The sequence below is a fragment of the Artemia sp. Qi Xiang Cuo genome, chromosome 6 (genome assembly GCF_049724085.1).
Source record: "Artemia sp. Qi Xiang Cuo chromosome 6, ASM4972408v1, whole genome shotgun sequence".
Lineage (NCBI taxonomy): Eukaryota > Metazoa > Arthropoda > Branchiopoda > Anostraca > Artemiidae > Artemia > Artemia sp. Qi Xiang Cuo.
Genome location: NC_142799.1, coordinates 18,489,839 through 18,501,017, shown reverse-complemented (window position 1 = coordinate 18,501,017; position 11,179 = coordinate 18,489,839).

The window sequence follows — 11,179 nt, the reverse complement described above, 5'->3', positions numbered from 1 at the left end:
GCGTGTTTTAAGCTTAAAAAAATCATTCATTGAAAATTAAATTTGATTTTGATGTTGGATAAAAATCCATCCATTCTTATAGAAACTGCAATAGTTTCACGGAAAACATCTTCTGATTTAATACACGCAATAAACTAGCTAGTGTCGATAACCGGACAAAGAGTACCCGTGGGAAAGCCATATCGTGTCTCTGAACAAGCATAGAGTACGATTGTTAGAGCCGTCAGCATATTTTATGTCATTTTAAGATAAGTAAAAATCTAAGTGTCAGAGTGAATTGAATTTAGGTTAGATAGATTATAGATGGCAGCACACCCGCTCAGACACACACTCATAGTGAGAGAGGCATGCAAAAAGTTGGGTTAATCTAAGTTCGTGAATTGAATTTAGGTTACATAGATTATAGATAGCAGCACACCTGCTCAGACACACAGTCATAGTGAGAGAGACAACAAAACGTTGGGTTAATCTAGGTTCACTTAGAGTGGCGCCACTAGTTTTCTAAAGTTCTAACTTTTCGCATTTGATAGAGATGATAGGATGAATTCCAAGAAATGGTCGAAACGGATTCGACGCTTTAATTTGCGACACATAAATAGTTTTTCTGATCATCAAATATCATAACTATACAGTCATATGGTATATGGGTCCATAATGATTATCAAGGGTGATATTTATGTACTTATATCTTGTGCTGGTCTATGGCGTTCTCAGGATTTATGTGATTATATAGTTCGAAAATGCAGTGGATACTGTGATTCAAATATAGTGTTACCTGATACGTAGTTTGGTTTGTGGTCGACGAAACAACGGTCAAAAGGTAACTACAATTTTCGTAAACGAAGCTAGGGTGAAAATTGTCTGGAGTCCATAGTGAGTACTCTTCGTTGGTTGAGGTATGATGAAAATAGATGCTCATGTTGTATCTGCACTGGACAACGCAATGTAATGATTGACTTCCAATATGTTATTCCACTTCCTGTAATAAAAATAACGAGGCAGAATCACACGTTCTTTAAAATCAAGTTGTCATAATACATATTAAGCAATATTTAATGGATAACGTTACAATACAAGGCAATATAAAGCAAATGCTAATATTAATGCACATGTATTGATGTAAAAAAAATGACATTGTTACTTTAAATAAGGTCTCTTATTATTTTCCTTAGTATACGTTATTACACACACTTTATCTTAATCTTCTTCAACCCTTATTTAATTCTACATTAGATTTAAAAAAAATACTTGAAAACAGGCTACACTACATCATTAAGTTTGAAGTCTCAGTTTACAACATATTTCATGCCTTCATTGTTCACGAACGTCCGTGCTATTTAAGAAACACATATTGCAGCGTCGTAACCGCACGGTTTTACGTAAATGACACTTACAATGAGGGAACAGGACATAGCAAGGACGAGTGGAGACCTCTATACCCACTCGTTTTCTAATTTCTTACCTTTTCCTTGGCTTAGACGTTCTCAAGTGGTTCCGGGTTTAACTTCTGCATTTCAGTCGTTTCCCCGTGTTCTTCTTTTGGGTTTTGCCATCTTAGTCTCAAAATTCTTCCATGATTAAAAGTCAGTAGGGTTCTCATAGTCAGGGAAATTGTGAATACAAAACATACGATTAGTAGTATATTCCACCAGAAAATGGTCGAGAATAGTCCGTATCTATCATCCATGTACGTTACTCTTTGGTGTTCATTAGTAAATAGGGGGATCTGGGAGTCTAATGCTTCTCTTATTTTTGTAAGCCTTAATGTCCCTTTATTCTTTTCTATTTTGGACCATATCGAGGTTTTCATTTCCTCACTTTCTATATTGGGAATAGTGTACGACAGGTTAATTGCCTTGAAATTGATGATTCTGCGACTTAATATATTTGTGCTCGTGGTAATTAACGGTGTTCGAACAGTTGACTCTTTAGTTACAAATCGACATCCTTGTTTTATGTTTATCGTACTCACATCTTGTACCAGAAATTCTGTTTTGTAACTTGCATCTATTCTTTCTGTATTATTATAACAAGACAAAGTTCCAACAGTTTCTCTTGGAATAGAAAAAAGAACAAAGATTATTTCCAAGGTGTATGAATATTTCTCGTTTAGTACTTCCCATTAAGACTTCTTTCAGTTGGACTGGATACCTCGTACTGGAATGATACGTGTAGACTTTTTATACTAAAGGAAATTATTTAAATTAATTATGTGCAATGTGACTTTTTAATTAGAATTATTTTTCGGGAATTGATATATGTTGAACAGACGGTATCAGACGGTTTTGATTCGTCCAAAGCCTTGATATATGTTGAACAAAATTTTTCTGCCGCACTTTTATAGTTGTATGATTTTACGTGTGAGCTAAAAGTTTTTAAATTATTATTCCTTTATGGTGCCTATCAATTAAAATTTTTTTAATCCTATACTAATGAAGTGTAATTCCATTTATCGGGTTTTTTAACCATTCTACCCGATTGTGTCGCTACTTTCTCCTCGACTTCTTGCGGTTTTTTCTTTTTTGGTTTTGCTAGCGAAATAATTTTTTAAATAATCTTGTATAAAATAAAGGGTTTTAGCTCTGCCAATCTTGATTTAGGGGGCTTATTTTCTGCATCTGACGAATCGGTGGAGGAGGGACGTGATACCAATCTCTCTGAAAATTTGGATCTTTTTATTCGGCTAACATGCGCCTTGTAAGTTTTTTCATTATCGGGGTTCACTACTTTAAAAGTATAATTGTTATCGTACTTTTTGAATATTCTCTACGGTCCAGAATATTTGTTGGAAAGTTTTTTGCCTTCCGTCTTTGCTTTTTTCTTTAGGTAGACGCAATCTCCTATCTTGAAATCTATGCTCCCCTTGACTTTGGGTTGGTTTCTCAGCTCTTGGTTCATTTTACATTTTTGCAACTCTTGCCTAACTATCTTATAAGTTTTCCTCGTCCTATTTATGAATTCTTGTTTGAAATCCTTCGAGTTTTTGTAATATTGACGGGATTCAATAATCTTGTCATAGGGGATTCTAAAATCGAGACCAAAAAGTAAATAAAAAGGATAGTCTTTAGTTGTTTCTGAATATGCAGTATTGATTATGTTAGTTAAATAAAGTGAGAATTGATCCGAATCGTTCCTGTTGTCTTTTGTATAAATGCTTAATACATTCGGAACTATTTTATGCCTATTTTCTATTTTACCATTAGCTTGTGGGTGATATGGGGAAGTCACCAATTTCTCTATATTAAGAAAACTCATTAGGTCTTTTGTTACTTTTGAAACAAAATTGCTTCCGTTGTCACTTAAAATCTTATTTGGAATGCCAAATTTTAAAAATAATTTCGCTAACGCCTTACTCGTGGCGTAAGCACCTTGATTCTTGAATGCTTTTGCAAAAGTAAATCCGAAAAGTGATCTATAACTGAAAGAATACAAGTATGGCCTCTGTTGGAAACAGGTAAGCCTCCACTGGTTCCATATAAATCAAATGAAACAATATCAAATGGGTATCTTGCTACTGGTACTCTTCCCATTGGAAAATTAGGATAAGCTTGGGTTTTTTTAAGTTAAACGCTTTGCATGTACTTACAAATTCCTTAAGTTTTGTTAATGCCGACGGCACGTAAAAATATAGTTTTAATTTATGGAAAGTTTTCGCTACTCCTAAATGTCCACCTATATCTGAACGAAAATTTTCGAATGCAGGGGTTATTAAGTTTTGGGGCAATACAGGTATTATTGAAGTTTGATTTCTGTTTGCCTCAGAAGTCACAATTCTACATAATATTTATTCATCAAGATCATAATAAAAATTATCAATTTATTTTCTAAGATTTTTGAATTTATCTGGTAACACATCATCATTCACATAATAATTAATAAGCGCTAAACCCTTTTCGTCCTTTTTTGCTTTCTTTTCATATTTTCTAAAGACAAGGGACAATAGTTATCCTTATTTTCTTTGTATTTGTTTTTCTTATATTTATGTTTGCTCTTAGTATTGATAGCGTTAACTTCATTTTCCTCGGCGTTTGACGGCATAAATTCTGGGTCTCTACTCAAAAAGTCACAAGCTGCATTTTGCTTACCTTTTAAATAATCAAATTCATAATCTAGGTCTTGGATTTTCATAATCCATCTAGCTAGAATTCCCGTGGGGTTCTTAAATGTGTGCAGGTACTACAAGCTTTTATGGTCTGATCGTAGCATAAATTTTCTACCAATTAAATAGTGTCTGAATTTGTCCAAGTGGTGGATTATAGATAATAATTCTAAGTGTTTGGCGGAATAACTACTTTCACCCTTTATAAAGCTCTACTCAAATTGCATTTAACTTGTTCTATTATTTTTTGATTAGGCGTTCCCTGTAGAGGATTATGGTTTTCTACCTGGATTATTTGAGAAAGAATAGCGCCAATGCCCTTTGAACTAGCATCGGTTCTGACCACAAATTGTCCGTTTTCAAAATCAGGCAGTGATAATATTGGTTCAGAAGTGAGTGCCTTTTTGAGACAGTCTAGGGAAGTTTGAGCTTCCTGGGACCAGGTAACATTTTGGGAGTTCCCTTTAGTTAATTCCGTGAGGGGTTTCATAATTTGGGCGTAATTGCGCACAAATTTTCTAAAGTAGCAAGTAAGACCTAAAATTCCTCTTAATTCTTTCATAGTTCTTGGGGGTTTGAGGTTTTCAACACATTTCATTTTGTCTGGGTCAGGAGATATCTCTCCTTGCGTCACCACTACTCCTAAAAATTTAATTTTAGGTTGAAATAAATTTAATTTTTCAGGCCGGCATTTTAAATTGCCCTCTCTTAATTTCTCGAACACATTAGGTAATGTTGCTAAGTGTTGTTCAGTGTTTTCTCCCACGCATATGACATCATCAACAAAATGAATGATATTCTTTAATCCTCTTAATAGATGTAATAATGGTCTACATAGCGCGCTTGAACTTGTCTTAAGTCCAAAAGGTACTCTTAAATATTTGTATGAACCACATTCAGCCGCAGAAAATGCAGTTTTATGGACATCTTTTTCGGCTATTTTCACTTGGTGGTAGCCTTGGGTAAGATCCAAAGAAGCAAAAATTTTGTTTTTGCTTGAAATTGAGTCAAGAACTTCATATATTCTTGGTAAAGGAAATTTATCACTAGCTTTTTGTTTGTTAAGGGCTCTTTAATCTACTACAAGTCTAAGATCACCTTTCTTTTTTGGTACCAAGATCACTGGTGCGCTATAGAGACTTATACTTGGGCGTATCATTTTATTTATTTCTAATTCATGAACTTTATTTTTTAACCACTCTTTGTGCTTATACGGCACACGATATGGCTGTTTTGCGACAGGACTACCAGTCCTTAAAATTGAATGTTCATCAAAAGGTATCAGTCCGATATCATCTTCAGATGCGTAAAATACATCTTTAAGATTCCATAATAATTCGTATAATTTTTTCTTAAGTTCCAAGTCCATGATATGATCCATGTTATATTTGTTTAAGAATTGCGATTTAGTTAAAGGGTATTTGTAATTTGAGGTTTTAATGCCATTAACTAGGTTTCTTTTGAAATTTTCCCATCTATCTAAATCATTTTCTGAGATAACTTGGATTTGAACTAAACACGTCCCTTTTTTATTGTAATTGTATCATTTTCGTGGTTATTAATTACCCAAATAAAGCTTTCTTCACTTGTCGTAAGCTATTATCTGTTCTTTGCATAGCAGATTTTCGGGGGTTTCATTTGATATATCGCAAGCCATGCTTCAGATTTGCTATCTACTGGTTCAATCATCTGTGATATTTGAATTCTTTGCATCGTTTTGGGAGGGATCTTTGTTTTCTGTATCGTGAATCCTTAATATTTCTCATTATTTTCATTGTCTATTAGATTCATACTGGCGCTATACTGCGCCATTGCGGCATCTTGCGGTGTCAAATTGGGTTTTACTATGTTTTCCCACAATTCTGCTATTTTATTGATTTCGTTTGACCTATACTGTCGCATATCTCCTATTTCTATTTTCGCAGATTCAATCCACTTATTATTTAAATTTACTTCATCTCTGCGATGTCTCTCAGAATAATTGAACAAATTTCTGGCTATGCCATGTCCTCCTTGCGAAACATGAGGTTCAAAAGATTGCAACATTATACCGTCAGAAATTTTATTTACTGTTACGTTCTCTTCGTAACCTCTATAACAATTTCTTAAGGTAGAAATTCCTTCCCCTACCTTAGTCGGGTAGACAAGCCTTTCATTCACTACGTCTAATAATACTCTATTAGACCTTAAAAAAATTCGCGCCGATAATGGCCTCATATGGAAAGTTATGGCATATTATAAAATTTGTCGGAAAAATTCTATTTTCCCTTTTTACGTCTAGGCGAACTGAACCTATTAAATTCAATATATACCCTGTCATGCTAGTTAAATTGGAATTATTAAAATTTCTTTGCCACCTAATATGCGGAGGCAGCATATTAAATACGCATGAGTTTATTATGTTTACCGTGGCACCAGAGTAAATTCAAGCCTTAAAGTAAACATTTGCCACACAAAAATCATTAAATATGGGTAGTTTGTTATTAATCTCACTACAAGACGGGACTACTATCGGTTTGGACCTATAAAATACTCCAAGCGCCCTCTGGGTCAAATCTATTCTTCTGAGGGGCCTAAAACGTTTCCCTGTGGATTTATTTCATGCGTCAGTGCTTGCAATAGACATTCGGATATGTTCGTGGAATCTCTAGCTGTGGCACTGTTGGGTGCTCACACTGACTGCCAATGCCGTTGGCTTGAAAAATTTTAATTTCCCGTCGGCCAATTAACTATTTGCCGTCAGTTTGAAAAATTTACATTTCCCGTCGGTCGATAATTATTTTGTTTATTGGGGGGAGGGTTATACAAATTTGGCTGGTACGAGTTGTAACGTACTGATCGGCGCAATTTTTTCTGTTAATAGCCTAGTGCACCACTGGTGCTAAAATTTGTTCTTTCGATCAAATGGTTGCCATAATTTTGCGTTTTACCGACGGTGATCCTTGGTATGCGATTGGGGGCATCAAGGCACTCTCTCGTGATATGCCCAGGTCGATTACAAATATAGCATCTTATTATTGTCGGGTTATTTTCATAACTAATTTGTTTGATAAAGGGCAGAAAACGTAAAGTTTTCTGCCTAGCGGGTTCTTGCGTTCTATTTCTTGGTGGCACTGAGGAGTTATCCCTTGAAAATAAATTAGGAGATGCCTGGTCGCCCTTGAAGGTCAGGTTTCCGTTTGATTCACCTAGGCTATTTATTTTTGTTATACTGTGATTTTTCACCATCGTATCAACTTCGATCAATCACCCTACCTCCTGAACTGTAAGATCTAACGTCTGAATATTTTTGGATATTACCATTCTATATAGTTTTGGGGGTAGCCCTTGCAAAATGGTAGGTAGTATGACTTTTTTATAAAGTTCTCCTGAACCTTGTCGAAATTTTGCTTTCACTGAAATTCTTATATTATCAAGATATTCTCTTGCGTTTTGTGAATGGTCAAAGCATACCATTCCGTGTATTAATTTATTTTTGGAGCAGGTCTCGATACATCTATCTTTAAATGCCGTTAACAATTTGTCCACCGTATTTATTGGCAAGCTGGCGTCACCACCTATAGTATTTTTTATTTGCTTTAAGAAGGTTAAGCCCTGGCCTCTTAATCTTAATAGGAGCATGCCGACTAACGTTTCTAGCTCTGTTTTTGTTAATCTTACTAACTGGGCCCATTGGATATTAAATTCGTCTATATCCATTTTTTCATCATATTGCAGAATAGATTCTGCTATTTCTACGTTTTTCGCGACCAAGTTTTGCGCCATTAATAGTTCGCTTAATTCTTCTGACATTTTTGCGTTTGAATAACTCAAAATATATTTATTTTTTCACTTAACCTATTTGGGGGAGGTTATTATCTCCTATGAGATATTTTAAAGAGTTTTCTATTATAGATTAACGATTATAGGCCTAATCACTTCTTCTAATATGTCTGTATCTCTCCAATAATTAAATTTAAATTAAAAAGGTTATAGCCTAACTAGTTCGCATATTTTCCTCGAATTTTCGACTGTGCCATATGTAATGAATTAATATTTGGCGATTGAGATCCGCCAAATGAAATGATTTTAGGTCGGCCAGATGTGGCAATAACGATTGGGGCCACAAATGTATTATTATGATTTAAAACGGTGTACCAATCGCGCCACTCGCTGAAAGCGAGAAAATAAACTGCATAATTGTAGTAGGTTAGAAATTCTCCAACTTCCAATCCGGGAGCTTAACCTCACTTCCTCGAGTCATCTTCTTGTCAATTACCTCTAATGTTATGTAGAAATCAGATTCCTGGGAGCATTACCGACGGAGGTATGCGAACTAATTACCTGCTCGGCGATTAGATACAGACATATGAATAAAACGAACACAAAGAGAAAATCAATAGTTTTATTGTGAATTACATTTTAGGTGTACAACAATGGTTCACTTCAACTGACGACAAATAGAGGCCGAGGTTACAATGACCAAACCTCTACAATGACTGCATAATGATAGTTCTGACAAACGAATACCTGAATCCCAATGATAAAAATTCTGATCTGCGAATGCCCCCGACAAAGCACTTTTACAACACTATAAAACATAGTTTTGGTCCTGCGCTCTAAGAGCTAACTCACGATTGGCCCAAGTCCTGTGGAGGGGGACGCTACCTTGTAATTGTGTTCGCAAACTCACTTCAATATGTTAACTCTCTATCCAATAATTTGTTTTAAATATTTCGATGATTTAAACATTCGCACTGCTCTTACAACTTAAACTTCCTGAGAAAATTTTTATCTAGCATTTTCTTTTATTCCCAAATATCTTATAACCAAATATTTTATAACCAAATAGCGTCGTTGTTTGGCTGAGGCCAAAATGCAGTTTCTATTTTTGCTGATTAAGAATTTAGACTCTTGGAAACGGGATTTGAAGTTAATAAGGGGAAGTTTAATTTATGTCGGAATTATCTTTAGAAAGAATCCTGAAGTCTCCTCTTGGATACACAATACGTAAACCGTAATCTTCTTTTGTGCTTTTCATTCAAGAAATTATGAAAAAAAATCTATGCAAACTCCTTATTAATTTTGCCTCTTAGATAAACAATACAGCGATTTCACTCAACAAATTATGAGACGACTGTAAGCAGGTAACAAGCTCTTTCTTGAAGTCATTTCTTGGATACACAATGCTGAAACTTCATTTAAGAAATTATGAAAAAAATTGTAAGTAAGTAACAAATTCTTTCTTGAATTCGCCTCCTGCATAAACAAAAAAGACTTTTCATCAGAGAGATTATACAAAAATTCTTTCTTAAAGTCACTTCTTGGATGCACAATACAGAAATTTTATTCAAGAAATTACGCAAAAAAATTGTAAACAAACTGTGTCTTCAAGTCAACTCTTGGATACATAATACAAACATTTCATTCAAAAAATTACGAAAAAATTGTAAGTAAGTAACAAACTCTTTTTTGAATTCGCCGTTTGGATGCACAATACAGAATTTTCATTCAGGAAATTATTAAAAAATTGTAAACAATCTTTTTCTTGAGTTCGCTTCCTGGACAGACAATACCGTAAGAAACTCTTTATTGTTTTCAACTCTTGGATATACAATGCGGAAATTTCATTCCAGAAACTATGAAAAGATTGTAAGTAAGTAACAAACTCTTTCTTGAAGTCACCTCTTGGATAGACAACGCAGAAATTTTATTCAAGAAATTATTAAAAAATTGTAAGTGAGTAACAAATTTTTTCTTGAATAACCAACCTGGATAAATAATACAGATATTTCATTCAAGAAATTATGACAAAATTCTAAGTAAGTAGCAAACTCTTTCTTGAATTCGCTGTTTGGATGCATAATGCAGAAATTTAATTCGGGAAATTATTAAAAAATTATAAACAAGCTCTTTCTTGAATTCACTTCCTTGATAGACAATACAGCAATTTCACTCAAGAAATTATGAAAAAATTGTAAGTAAGTAACAAACTCTTTCTTGAATTCTCATTCTGGATACACAATACAAAAATTTCATTCAAGAAATTATAAAAAAAATTGTAAGTAAGTAACAAACTCAAGTAAGTAACAAACTCTTTCTTGAATACACCTCTTGGATACACAATACGGAAATTTCATTCAAGAAATTATGAAAAAAAAATTGCAAGTAAGTAACAAAATCTTTCTTGAATTCACCTCTTGGATACACAATACGGAAATTTTATTCGATAAATTATGAAAAAATTGTAAGTAAGCAACAAACTAAAGTAAGTAACAATCTCTTTCTTGAATTCACCTCTTGGATACACAATACGGAAATTTTATTTGATAAATTATGAAAAAATTGTAAGTAAGTAACAAACTCTTTATTGATTTCACCTCTTGGATACACAATACAGATATTTCATTCAAGAAATTATGAAGAAATCGCAAATAAGTAACAAGAGGGGCACGCCACTCTAAGTGAACCTAAATCAACCCAACTTTTTTACATGTCTCTCTCACTATGACTATGTATTTAAGTGGGTGTGCTGCCATCTATGATCGGTCTAACCTAAAATCAACGTAATGCTGCATAAAGTCAAAATAAATCGAACGTTATCCGATGTAACCATAGAGTTTGTTACTTACTTTGCATGTCTCTCTCACTATGTCTATGTGTCTGAGCGAGTGTGCTGCTATCTATGATCGGTCTAACCAAAATCCAATGTAATGATGCATAAGGTCAAAATAAATAGAACGTTATCTGATATAACCATAGAGTTTGCTGCTTACTTACAATTTTTTAATAATTTATTGAATGAAATTTCCGTATTGTGTATCCAAGAGGCACATTCAAGAATGAGTTTGTTACTTACTTACAATTTTGTTTTCATAATTTCTTGAACGAAACGTCAGTATTGTCTATCCATGATGAGAATTCAAGAAAGAGTTTGTTACTTACTTACAATTTTTTCATAATTTCTTGAGTGAAACTGCTGTATTGTCTGTCCAGGAAGCGAGTTCAAGAAAGTTTGTTTACAATTTTTCATAATTTTCTGAATTAAATTTCTGTATTGGGCATCCAAACGGCGAATTCAAGAAAGAGTTTGTTACTTCC